We start from the raw sequence: 14,885 nt of genomic DNA on the forward strand, positions 1-14,885 counted from the left end.
AAATGCTAGGTATGTGGATGGGTCAGTGGGAGGAGTTCCAAAGGTCTTGGGGAGACTTCCTGAACACAAGCCACATGGGAATCTCTTAGTCTGTAAGAAGCATGGGCCATGGAAGGTCTCCCTATAAGATGGTATAAAGAGCAAAATCTTCTTACCTAAGGAAAGGATCTGAAAGATGAACAAACATGTATTCCCAGCAGCACCAATCTCAACGTGAACGCAAGTAATCTTTCTCATTAAAATATATTTGTTTGTTATAAGATCGTTTCTTTTGAGTTAACTATCTGACTGGATTTGAAATATAACACTTTTGAATTTGGGTCAGTATAAATTCCAACAGCCTTTTATTTCAGTAGTTTTCTCTCCGACACAGCTCTGAGGCTCGCAGGCCTCTCTGTCTCCTTTAATAGAATCCCCAGGCAAAAAGGTAACATTCTGGTGCGCTTCCATGCCTCGCGCATGCGCGCGAAGCCGGCGCCACTCAGTCTGGTCCTGGGCAGCTTGCAACTGCCCGGGACCATTGCAATGTCCCGAGCCTGCCTTTGCAGGCTCAGGACACAACAACTGCTGTCTTCTGGTGTTTGTCTACTACCATGGTGTCTGGTTGATTGGCCAGTACCTGCTTGTCAGTCTGGATCTGGAAGTCCCACAGGATTTTAGCCCTTTTATTCTTCACAATCTGCTGTGGAGTCTCCCATCTGGACTTGGGAAGGTCTAGCCCCATACACTCTATACATGTTCCAGTATACAGTAACAGATACATGGTTGTGCCATTCAAGGTATGTGTTCTTGCATACATTTTACACCCTGTAACTATGTGTAAGATTGTTTCTGAGGCCTCTTTGCATAGTCTGAACCTTGGGTCCTGTCAAGTCTGGTAGACTCCTGCTTCTATGGATCTGGAGCATGGTGCCTTTTGGTTCATCCCTTTCCAGCCACTGGTAGGATTTCCCAATGTCTGCCACCTCAACTATCTATCAGTGGAATACCCCATGTAGAGTCTTTTCTGGCATTTCCTTTGTTTCATCTTCCTCCCATGTCTGATGCTGCATCAGGCATTCTCTCAGAGGCTCACCTTTAGGTACCATCATTGATTTACATCAGGATGCTCTGGGTTTCATCCAGGACAGTAGTTTTGTCACTTATCAGACCTTACTCACCCTCTTTCCAAGTGGTGTACAGTTTCTGTATGTTGGACTTTGAATGGAAATCTCCATACATTCTGAGGAGTTTCTAAATCTTCACATCAGCAGCTTCCATGCCCTGCTTTGCTCAACTCATTATGCTGGCAGGATATCTGATGACAGATAGGGCATATGTGTTGATAGTGTGGATCTCTTCTTGAGTTGATTTCCAGTATTGGCTTCCACAGACCCCTTGAATTCCTAAGGAAGGTCTTTAGTCTCCTGTTGATCTTGTACAATCCCAGGCATTCACAGATCCATGTGTGAGGCATTGAGTTGTAAGCTGGTGGCTATGATGCCTGAAAGGACTTCCATGTTGTGGGGAGGCAGGTTACTGACCAATAGTTGGATGATACTGTTCCCTTATGGTCAGAGTTGAACTGTCCCTCTTTGTATTAGCCAGCCTGGGCCAGAGCCTATGGCTAGAAACTTATTCATCTGTGCTGCTCAGCATTCATGCTCTCCTGTTAGTTTCTTTAACCACTAGGTGTGAATCATATCTGGGCCAGGTGCTGTCCAGCTCATCATGTTCTTGACCTATTGTTGTACATCTGCTACTGTGATGTGACTGTTCCTGTTCTGGGATTTTGCTGTGGTTTGTTCTCAGATCCTGCTGCCACATTGCACTGGTGTTGTGTGTCTTCTCTTTCTCCAATATGTTCTTCCAGTATTGTTCAGTTTTCACTGCTGGCAGCTTTCATGTTACTGTGTAACTTGCACTGCAGTTGTGAGTACATCTTGGATGGTTCTTTGTGGAATAGGACAAGAAGACTTTCACGGTCCCTTCCAGCTCTGTTCTGCTTCCAGATTCTAGGAATATTCTAATAGCATGTCTTACATCGCCAGCACAGCTATTCTGCATACATCTGTGTTGTGGAGGGTCCAGCAGTTATGTTTGTTATAATGATGAAGCTTATTTATATCACACGTCACTAAACATGTAATTAAAGCAATATGCAAAGACAGAGCAATGCCATTTGCATATTTCATGGTTAGGTTAACCATCAGGGAATATAAAAATATGGCCACCAAAAATCATGCACCAGAAATCTAGAATAGGTAATCCTGGTCTTACAACTATTTGTTTAGTGACTGTTCAAAGTTGCAACTGCACTGAAAAAAGTGACTTATGACCATTTTTCACAGTTACATCAGTTGCAGCATCTTCATGGTCACGTGATCAGAATTTGGATGCTCGGCAACTGGCATGTACTTATGACGATTGCAGCATTTTGGAGACATGTGATCACCTCTTGCAACCTTCTGACAACAAAGTCCATGGGGAAGCCAGATTCAATTAGCAACCATGTTACTAACTTAACACCTGCATCACTTAACAACTGTGGCAAGAAAGGTTGTAAAGTGGGGCAAAACTCATTTAACAACTGTCTTGCTTGGCAGTGGAAATTTGGGGCTCAGTTGTGGTCATACATTGAGGTCTACCTGTAATGGCTTGATGGTAGTTGTTCTATTTATGATCCTGAGAAATATGCTAAAAAGTAAGACTGGATGGGTGGCCATTCTTTTCCCCAATTATCTCTCCACTGGTGATGGTTAGTGTTGAAGCTGCATGTATTTAATTCTAGGGGATTAAGGGAGGCTAATACATTTGGAAGAGACCTTAAAGGTCATCTAGCTCAAACCCCCTGCTCAAACCCCCTAAGCATTTTTGCTAGTTCATGATTCAGCCTCCAGTGATGACTTGTAGCATTTTCCTGCAATAACCAGCTTGGTCTTATTGAAATCCTTCGATAAAGGGAAGGCCATTATTTTCTACAATATCCTTTGGAAGCAGATAATTGTCTTTTAAAACGCTGTTCCTTGAAACCTGTGGCTCAATGTTTTCTGGAACCTCCTGCAAATTGCTGTGGACGTGGTATACTTAGATTTCAGTAAGGCATTTGATAAAGTAGACCACAACCTACTCCTTGGTAAACTAGAAAAAGGTGGAATTGACAACATCACCACCAAATGGATCTGTAGCTGGCTGACAAATCATACTCAATGAGTAGTCCTCAATGACACTACATCACATGGAGAAAAATAAGCAGTGGGGTTCCACAAGGTTCTGTCTTAGGCCCAGTACTCTTCAATATTTTCATCAATGACTTAGATGAGAGAATTGAAGGGGAACTCATCAAATTTGCAGATGACACCAAACTGACAGGAGTAGCTAACACCCCAGAAAACAAACTCAGGATCCAAAAAGATCTAGACAAACTTGAACAATGGGCTCTATCCAACAAAATGAGTTTCAATGTAGAGAAAAGCAAAGTTTTACATTTAGGCAGGGAAAACCAAAGGTACAAGTACAGTTTGGGCGAGACCTGGCTTAAAAACAGTAACTGTGAGAGGGATCTTGGAGTCCTAGTGGACGATCACTTGACTATGAGCCAGCAGTGTGCAGCAGCAACCAAAAAAGCTAATAAAATCATGGGTTGTATAAATAGAGGCATAGAATCAAGATCACGTGAAGTATTAGTACCGTTTTATAAAACCCTAGTAAGACCACACCTGGAATACTGCAGCCAATTTTGATCACCATATCACAAAAAAGATGTTGAGAGTTTGGAAAAAATTCAGAGAAGAACAACTAAGATGATCAAAGACCTGGAGACTAAAACATATGAAGAATGGCTACGGGACTTGGGTTTGGCTAGTCTAAAGAAAAGAAAAAATAGGGGAGACATGATAGCACTATTCCAGTATCTGAGGGGCTGCCACAAGGAAGAGGGAGTCACTTTGTTCACCAGAACACCAGAGGGAAAGACGAGAAACAATGGTTGGAAACTGATCAAAGAGAGAAGCAACCTGGTATTAAGGAGAAACTTCCTGACAGTGAGGAGGACAATCCACCCATGGAACAGCTTGCCATCAGAAGTTGTGGATACTTCATCACTAGAGGTTTTTAATATGAGACTCACTAGACTATTGGTGGCGAACCTATGGCACGCTTGCCAGAGGTGGCACTCAGAGCCCTCTCTGTGGGCACGTGCACCATTGCCTTAACCCCGCCTCCCCCCTCGGCCCTCTCCTCCTCTCCAGCAGCTTCCCCAGAGGAGAGTTGCCCCCAAGTGCAATCCGTGCAGAACAGCACAACCAAGGGCATGACAGCCAGGCAGTGGGGACAAGACTCTGCCCTCGTGCCATCACACGCAGATGCTGCTGCGGTGCATGGGCAGAGGGTGTGGCTGCCATGGCACTGCTGGGCTGCCATGGTGATCTGCGGTGGGCCATGGAGACAGTGGGTGGCCATGCAGGTGGGCAGGGCACAGAGCAGGGGTGGGCATTGAGGTGAGGGCGGTTTTTGGGCACTCAGTCTCTAAAAGGTTCGTCATCACTGCATGAGACAATCACTTGTGTGAGATGAAATTGGACTGTAGGTCCTAATGTTTGCCATTATGTGGAAATATTTCACTTTTGTTTAAAACGGTGTTCCTATTCTTAGGGAAATAAATGTACAACAGATGATAAAAAGAGCTATGGCATCTTTAACTCAGCAATTTTGTACTTGATTGCCCATCAAGCCTACTTTATCTGTTTGCAGAAATGGGCATTGGATGCAAAGGACCCGAGGGCCTTATTCCTTTGCTGATGTGTAAAGGAAGCGTCTGTCCTTGAACACCAGTTGCCTTATGCTTCAGCGTGTTTTTCCCTGTTATTATTGGTCATAATAATACATCATACTTTATGAAGTAACAGAAGGGGGAGAAAATATGCCTCTGCCCAAAAGAGATTGCAGTCCCTATTAATACAGATAGTCCTCGACTTACAGTTTGCTTAGTGACCATTCAAAGTTACAACGGCACTGAAAAAAGTGACTTATGACCATTTTTCACACGACCGTTGCAGCATTCCATGGTGATGATTTACATTTGGAGCTTGACACCTGGCTCACATTTAGGATGGTTGCTGTGTCCCAGGGTCATGTGATCACATTTTGCAACCTTCTGACAAGCAAAGTCAATGGGGAAACCAGATTCACTTTACAATGGGGTTACTATTTTAATAACTGCAGTGATTCACTTAACAACTATGGTGAGAAAAGTAGTACAATGAGGCAAAACTCACTTAAGAAATGACTCACTTAGCAACATAAATTTTGGATTCAGTTGTGGTTATAAGTTGAGGACTACCTATATTATTATGATTATTTAACTATATAGGTCACCTGACTCCCAGTGACTTTGTGAATCTGTCACAGTTGCTGGCACCCTAATTTTGTCTGTCTCGACCTCTTATGATTTTAGACCTAGTTTTTGAGACTCTGGGTAGGCTCACATGGAACTGACAGTCAGCCCTTCAGATATTTTGGCACTAGGTTTTGGACTTTATAGGAAAAAAAAACACCCTACACTTAAAAGGTTATACAGTTCACCAAATTTTAGATAACATGCACAAGAGCTCAGAAGAATTTCCTGAAGGAGAAGCTGTTAATAAATCTTCTAAAAAGCTCTTCAGATGCTCTCTCTCTTTTAAAAAAAAAAGTTTTATTGTTTTTTTAACTTTTACAACGAGGTGCTCTGAAACACCATGGTGATGCAGTAATCAATCATCAAAAGACAAAGTCATATATATATAAAACTCACATTAATACATTAAACATTCCCTTTCTATTTCCCTCAAATAGTATAACATATTTAAAATGGTCCATTTCTAGATTACATTTATATAAATCCAGATCCAAAGCTTTACTAATTTACAATTACCATAATCCAATTTAATCTTAAATAAACATATTATTAGCACTTCGGGTAACTCTTCTAAAATACACATAATATTTCAGCAATAACATTCAAATATTTCCAGATATATTCTAATTCTTAATCTAATAAATCATTAATTTTATCACAAATCTCTCTTATATATTCTTCCAATACATAATAATTATCCTAGTTAAAATAAAAATATTACTCTACTTTATATATATATAGTCTATCAGTCAATCTATTCCTATATCAAGACAAAACAAAACAAAACACAAAATCCTTTCCACCCATTAAGTAGAATTTAACTCTCATCCAAATAATTATCATATCTAAAAGATACATATTACCCAAAATATCATCTTACTAACCTGACATACTCAATTGATTGTTAAATCAGTCCAAATCTCTGAAGCCTCTTCCAATTTCTTGTTTTTGTTCCATTACAGAATAGTTTTCATAGGTAAAATAAGCATCTTATTTCAGAAAGTACATTCTTATTCTATTTCAAATATATATTCTACTAGTCACAAATTCTCTCACTTCTAATTCTAAATCTTAAACCTTAAATCAATCCGTGTCTACAAAAGCTTTTTGACACATTACATGTAGTTTTAAGTCTCTTTTTTCACTTATTCTGGCTTCCTTTTTGTGCCAAGCTGGCTTCCATAACAGAACCTCTATTTCAGCAGACAGATCTCCCTTTATTCCTTGTGATGTCATTTGGATCAATGGAAGATGTCCCATCCTCTGTTTTAGAAGCCTGACTCCATTGTAGTTAGACCCTTGTTGCTTTAAAAGTTCAAGTCTCAATGTTTGGTTCAGTTGAATAAAACATTCAGTTGTATCCAGTTTTATGGTTAATGGTTGGTTATCAAAGTTATCATCATTTGCAATAGATTTGGTTTATTTAAAGAGAACTCTTCTTTTTTAATTGCTTGTTCTTCTCCTTTATTCCTATTTTATTATTTTTTAATTTTTTTTCTTTTTTTTTTTCATTTCAAAAAATGGCTTTGAAACATCCTGGACCTTTTTCTCTTCCTAAAACTTCAATTTCTTCTCCAGTAACTCAGACTGTATAACAACCTAAACCTAAACCTTCCCCACCTTCTCCTCCACCTCAGGCAATTACACTTAAGGATTTACAAGATGCTTTGGATAAGACTGTACAAAAAACAGCAGAGCTCTTGGCGCAAAAAAATAATAAGTTGAGGGAAGATATTGTGTTTGCACTCCAGGGGCTTGCTAGTCTTGTAGAAAAGATTGATGACCATGTGGATGAGGTGGCTGGTAATGTTGAAATATTACAAGACAGAGTTGAAAAAACAGAAGATAATGTGGATGTTGCATAGAATGAAATTACAATGTCACAATAGAGAGAAATGGAGTATGCTTTGAGAATAAGAGGCTTGAAGGAAAATGTTCAGGAGAATTTGAGAGAAGAAATTGCAGCAGAACTGGCTTCTATTTTGGAATGTGATCCTGAAAGAATGTTGAGAGATATAGAAAAGATCTTCAGAGTCAATTCATGGGTTGCAAAACAGAGAAAATTACCAAGAGATGTGGTTGTTTATTTTGCTAGAAGATCACTTCATAATGAAATTATACAGGCTTTCTATAAGCAAAGATTTCAGATTGCAGCTCAAGATGTGATAATTTTAAAGGAAATACCTTCAAAAATCCTTAGAAAAAGAAAAGACTTTGCTTTTTTGGCTGGAGAACTTAAGAAATGACAAATTCAATTTAGATGGGATATACCTGTGGGGATAGTGGTGACCTATGTTGGCACACGATATCATCTTAATACAATTTCAAAAGCAAGAGATTTCTATGTTACTGTTTTAAAAGGAGGTCTACCACCATCTCCAAGATCAAAAAAGGATGAGAGCAAGGCAGAAGCACAGTTGGCTGTAAGTCTAATGCCACTTTTGGGAGAAGAATTATTGGTTGAACCTATGCAACAGAGTTTGCAAATAAGGGAAGACCCAAGGGAACAGAGAATTACACGTGCTGCTCATAAACATAGAGAAAGAGAACAACAATAACAACAACAACAAAAGGTAGATGATGGAGTTTCACCACAGTCTACTTCGGAGCCAGTGGGAGGAGCAAGGCCAAAGAGGTCATCGACTGCAAATTTAGAGGTTTTGTTCCAAAGGCTTCAACCTGCCAAGAATGGCAAAGCTTCCAACCTGGAATGTTAATGGCCTTAATTCACCACATAAAAGAAAAAAAGTCTTTTATTATTTGAAACAACACAGAAATGATATTATTTGTTTACAAGAGACTCATATTATTTCTAAAGATCAAAAATACTTGTTTAACCCCCGGCTGAGGGTACACTTCATAGCTCCTGCTTTGCAGAAAAAAGGAGGTGTAGTTATTTATGTGAGAAAGGAGCCTTCATCGAAACTAATTGATTTTGATCCACAAGACAGATATGTCATTATTATTATAAAGTTTTTATTTTCTATTTTACAATACATTACAATCTTAAAAATACTTCAGATAAAAAATAAAACAAATTGATACACACCACTTTCGGTATTGCCCACCCATTTCCCCCCAAACCGCATCCAGATATGTCATTATTGATTTATTAATAAATGATAAGAGAACTCTCCTTGTTGGATTATATGCTCCCAATCAACAACAAAAATATTTCTACAAGATGATTCACCAGAAATTAATTTCTTTGGATTACAAGTCAGTTATTATGATGGGAGATTGGAATGGTGTTTTAGATTCAAGTAAAGATAAGAAGGGTTCTTCTAAAGTTTCTAATCATGCAAGACTTCCTAAAGCTTTTTTTGATTTAAAGGATGATTTGGAACTTAGAGACATTTGGAGAGAACGGAACATTCAGGAAAAAGATTTTACCTTTTTCTCAGATAGGCACCAATCTTATTCTAGAATTGACTTTTTTTTTAGTTACTAATTATTTTTTTTCTAGGGTGAAGGATATCAAGATATTTCCTAGAATATTTTCAGATCATAGTCCTGTATGGTTGGAAATTTTGCTGGAAGAAGGGACTAGAAGGTCTTGGAGGTTGAACGAGAATTTATTTAGATATGAAGAGAATATACAGAAATGTAGAGGTTACTTAAAGGAATTTTTTGCTTGGAACATGAATAAGGGTACCTCGATGCCAATGGTATGGGATTCTAGTAAAGCATATATGAGAGGGATTTTGATTTCTATGAATAATGCTCATAGACATAAACAGATTCAGAAATGTAAAGAGTTGGAAGATGAGATTAAATGTAAGGAAAAGATTTTAATATCAAATCCAATGGATAATAACTTACAGTTTTCTATAACTCTGCTTAAGGAGCAATTTAATATGTTAATAGCGGATCAGATGGCAACTAATTTGAGGTATATGAAACATAATACATTTTGTAATGCAAATAAACCTGGTAGATGGTTGGCTTATCAATTACGCAAGAAACAGAAATCAAGGACTATAGATAAAATAATTTATAAAGGTAAAGAAGTGTATCAACAAAATTTGATTAAAAAGACTTTTTTAGATTTTTATTCAAAGTTATATGCTAGTGAAACTATACAAATTTCAGACATAGAAAAATATTTACAGGAAGCACATTTTCCTAGACTTCGATTGACCAATGTGATGGGATTAATGGTTTAATTACTTCTGAAGAGATTATTTCTGCAATTAAACAATTGAAGGTTGGCAAGACTCCAGGTACTAACAGCAATTTATTATAAGATGCTATCTGAAGAAATGATAGAACCATTAAAGGAACTTTTCAATGATATTTTGTTGGGAGCAGAGCTACCTCCATCTTGGAGAAGGGCTTTTATATCATTGATTCCAAAGGAAGACCAGGATCTGTCCCAACCTAGAAATTATAGGCCTATATCTCTTTTAAATACAGATTATAAGATTTTTGCAAAGATACTGGCAAATAGATTAATGCAGGTTTTGAAACAATTGATTCATACTGACCAATCTGGATTTATAATGGGAAGATATATGAAATATAATGTAAGACAAATTGTTAATTTAATAGAGTATTTCGATAAGAACAATCAAATCCCTGCTGCTTTAATATTTATAGATGCTGAGAAAGCTTTTGATCAATTAGATTGGAAATTTTTATTGAAAGTCGTAGAGGAAATGAACTTCGGAGACAAATTTTTGTGTACTCTCAAGGCCATATATCAGCAACAATTGGCACAAATTATAATTAATGGGGGATTAACAGATGTATTCAAAATAGAAAAAGGTACGAGACAGGGTTGTCCCTTATCCCCCTTGCTATTTGTATTAACAATGGAGTTTTTACTTATTAAAATTCGAGATTCATCTAGATTAAAAGGAATAAAAATAAGTAAAATTGATTATAGGCTGAGAGCTTTTGCTGATGATTTGGTTGTGACGTTATCCCACCCAACAGATTCGGTCAGAGACTTGGTTGAAATTTTAGCACAGTATGGACAGGTCTCTGGTTGTAAGGTGAATAAGAATAAAACTAAAATATTATTGAAAAATATGTCTATGAAGGGAAAAGATATTATAGCTGAAGCAACAGGTTATGAAGTAGTTAATAAGGTTAAGTATTTAGGAGTATATATCACAACATCTAATGGAAAATTGTATAAGAATAATTATGAACACTTATGGGTAAAACTACAAAAAGATTTAAATGATTGGCAAAAATTACAACTATCGTTGCTGGGGAGAATTAGAGTACTAAAGATGAATGTTCTACCAAAGTTTCTTTTTTTGTTTCAGATGATACCTATTTTAAAAAAGGATGCTAATTTGGATGAGTGGCAGAAGGGTATCAATAAATTTATCTGGGGTGGGAAGAAATCAAGGGTAAAGTTTAAGATTTTACAAGACACTTGAGAAAGAGGTGGACTTAAAGCACCTAATTTGAAATTATATTATGATGCAGCCACTTTAACTTTAGTAAGCGATTGGCTTAATTTAACAAATAAAAATATTCTTGCTCTTGAAGGTTGGGATTTATTATATGGCTGGCATGCATATTTAATTTTTGATAAGAAAGTAAATCTGGTTTTTAAGTCACACATTTTAAGAAATGCTTTACTTCGAGTCTGGAAGAAGTATTATTATAAGTTAAATTATAAAATACCCATTGGGGGATTCCTGGATAAGCAATTCAGGGAGTTTCTAAGGGGGTGAATTTTGATAATATTTCGTATAAAGAATTACTTATTTGGTCGGGTACTGATTGGCAACTAAAGTCTTCAGATTTGTTAAGGCAAGAAAATATTTTACAATCATGGTTTTAATATTTGCAAATAGTGAAGAGGAGGACCTTAGATAAGAAAGTAGGAATCACTTTAGCAGATGAAAATTTGATAATTCAGATTAAAGATCAGAAATATGCTCATATTAAAAGAATTTACAATGAGTTAATAAAATTGGATTTGGAAACAGAATTAGTAAAAGATTGTATGATTAAATAGGCCCAGAATATTCAGGAACCGATTTTATTGGATTTATGGGAGTTAATTTGGAATAGAAATGTTAAATTTAGACAGGCTCAAACTTCGAGGGAAAATTTTTATAAAATGTTTTATAGATGGCATCTGGATCCTAAAAAGTTGTCTTGTATGTACCCGAACCTGCAACCTAAATGTTGGAGATGTGCTTGCTTGGATGCAACTTATTTTCATGTTTGGTGGACCTGTAAAAATATTAAAGCCTTTTGGATTATGATTTGGTGGAACATTCAAAAGGTTTTTAAAAGGAAGATTAAGTTTACTCCCCAATTATTTCTTTTGGGTATTTTTGTGGATTTTGATGCTAAAGAAAGATTATTGATGGGTCAATATTGGAAGAAAGACTCTCTGCCTTCTTTAGAAGAATGGGTATTTAAGGTTTCTAATTTAGCAGAAATGGCTAAAATTTCTGCTTATTTAAAGGATCATTCACAAGAGAGATATGTTATTGTATGGAGAAGATGGATAGAATATGTTCAGAAGAAATATGGAACTACAAAGTTTCATTTATTTTATGAATAATGGATTTGTTTATAAAATTATGATGTTAAAGTTTGAAGAGAGTTAAGGGTTAGTATGATTTTGGTTATTGTATAATTAGTAAACTTAAGTAGATTATATTTAATATGTTTGTATAACCCTGTACTTGGCTCTGGGAAGTCGGGGGGAGGGGGGCAGGGGGAGGGGATGGGGGATGATGGGTTGGAGGTTAAATAGGTCAGATAAGTAGAAAGAGTTTTATTGTATATAATATTGATGTTTCTATTTGGAGAGAGGAATTGCTCGGGCATTTCCCCTGGACTGCATCCGGAGTGAGAAGATAGGAGGAAGGGGAGAAGTAAGGTTGAGGAGAAGGAGGAGAGGGGGAGAGTGAGGAAGAAGAGGGAAAGAGGGAAGTGAGAGAAGAGGTTAGAGGGTGGATGCGGTTTGGGGGGAAATGGGTGAGCAATACTGAAAGTTGTGTGTATAAACTTATTCTATTCTTTATCTGAAGTACTCTTTATTAATGTAATGAAAAATTGAAAATAAAAAATTTTTTACAAAAAAAAAGTTATCATCATTCTCAATAAGTCATGTTTGTACATTGATTCCTGTTGTTTTTGTATATTTTGATTAAAGTTACCTTTTGGTCCTCAGAAGTCTCAATAGATGCTTAAGGCAATATAGATTCCTCTTTAATGTAGGTTAATTCCTCTTCTGGTGTATTTTGGCTTATAGAGTAGTCAATTAAAGTCTGAAAGTCAGTTTGAAGGTTTGTAGTGAGGTTTCTGACTCTTATTTCTGTAGTAATCTCTTTTATTTTGGCGCATACTTGCTCAGTGGCTTCATGAATTTTTTCCAATATAAGTTTACAGTTTAGTTGTAAATAGGATTTCTCCATTTCAATAATAGTTAGAAGCAATCATTTTATCTTTTAGTGGAGGCTATATTTAATCAGGGTTAACCAATGTCCACCCCCACAGTTTCTAACAGCTGCAAACTTCTTAATCTTTTCCCTTGTTCAATAGTTTGAAGGTCAGACCAACCTCATCTCCAAACAAATGCAGGCAATTGCACTATTTATGTTTCACCACAAGATGTCCTCAGTGGATTACAGATTCTTTCCCAGACACCAATAAAACAAATTTTCCTTTTATAAAAGGGTTTTTTTGGGACCCCAGTTAGAAGTAGAATATAGGCATTAAAGTTAATTATTCTGTCCTTTTATTCAGTGCTTTTCTTCCCACTCAGACAAACGCCGCTCTCTTAGGGCAGGGGAATAGTTCCAAGAAGGCTTTCTACACGCAAAAAAGAATAGGGTGAAGAGAGGAAAAAGAAAGATCTCACCCGGATCATCCACGCTGGTTCTTAACGCTTAGGTGTTCTTGTGACTTTTGGCTGGTGCAGCTAGATGATTGGCCATCTTACAGGACGATCTTTGCTCTGTCAGCCCTAAGGAGTCAGCTGGAGCTGTGAGAGAAGCTGCCACCCTCCCGCAGATATCAGCAAGCCCCCTCATCAGTAGTCGCCCCTCCAGGGCGACTTTCAAACCCCTTTGGGGTCTACCAGCAAAGGAAAATCGGCCGGTGAAGAGAGAAGTCTCTTCCCATGACCACAGACACCGCAAACCGGAACCAGAAGTCAGATGCTCTCTTGATATGCAGGTTCTGAGGTTTTGCTGGTTAAAGAAATACAGGAAACCGGAAAGTGCTTTTAAGTTTTACTTTTTTATTCAGCTGAATAGAAACGGACCCCTTTAAATGAGAGGAGCAACAAATGACAAGAAATCCTTATATTTATTCTGTATAATTACATAAGCAACCCATCCAGCAAAGCTGACACACATAAGATAAAGATTGCACCCAGTAAGTCTGGCACATTGTAGATAAGAAGGGAGAAAGCAGAAGTAGCTAAACATGTTCCCATTCAGATGTTCCCTAAAGATATTGTATGTTCTTGGGCAGGTTAGGACATTGGGTGTTTTCCTTGCTGTTCTTTCATGACCCTGCATACAGGACTCTGCAAGTGATCAAAGAGAGAGGGGCCATCTGTCTGTATTCACAATTAATACTGTCCCCTAATTCCTGGTCATCGCTCTAAAAGCTAAACAGCCACTTTTGAGAGATTTACTTGTTGACTGCCAGGGGGTGCTAAACAATAGTTTATTGAATAAATCACAGTTAGTCTGAGCTTTATACCTTGCTAAGCTACAAAACCTTTTTCACTCATAGGACCCTAATTCTGAGCAGACAGATGTGGAATTGTGCCGCTTCTGTTCCTTGGGGACAGCAGTCCAACGGCTTTTAATGGGAGATGTCAATCTGTGATCAGCAAATGACTGTTCAAACTATTTATTAAGAAGCTGCTATTTGTTACTGAGATTTAGTAGCAAAAACATATTTGCTTATATGTATGATCAAGTGCATACAGGTAGTCCTTGATTTATGACCGTGATTGTGTCCAGAACTGGACACAATGAGCTAAGGTGGCGCAGCAGTTAGAGTGCAGTACTGCAGGCCACTTTAGCTGACTGTGTTCAGCAGGTCAGCGGTTCAAATCTCACCGGCTCAAGGTTGACTCAGCCTTCCATCCTTCCGGGGTAGGTAAAATGAGGACCCAGATTGTTGGGGGCAATGTAAATATATATATACATTGCTTACTGGTGTACACCGCTTAAAGAGTGCTTGCACTTAAAGCGGTATATAAGTCTCATAAATAAATAAATAAATAAATAAATAAATAAGCTATGGTAGTAAGTTGTTACAGTCGTTAAGCGAATCACCACATGACTGAACCTGATTTTGCAACTTTCATTGCAGTAGTTGTTAAGCGAATGCAGTAGCAAATCCATTTTATCCAATGGGCATTTTTTGTGGGGAATTATGGTTCATTTATGATTTGTGGACTTCAACTCCATGCTGGCTCAGGAATTCTGGGAGTTGAAGTCCACAGGTCATAAAAGGGCCATAGTTCCCCACCCTTGCTGTAAAAGGTGAGCCAATTGCCAAGCAC

The sequence above is a fragment of the Crotalus tigris genome, unplaced genomic scaffold (genome assembly GCF_016545835.1).
Source record: "Crotalus tigris isolate CLP2741 ecotype Arizona unplaced genomic scaffold, ASM1654583v1 scf7180000018504.2861643, whole genome shotgun sequence".
Taxonomy (NCBI): Eukaryota; Metazoa; Chordata; class Lepidosauria; order Squamata; family Viperidae; genus Crotalus; species Crotalus tigris.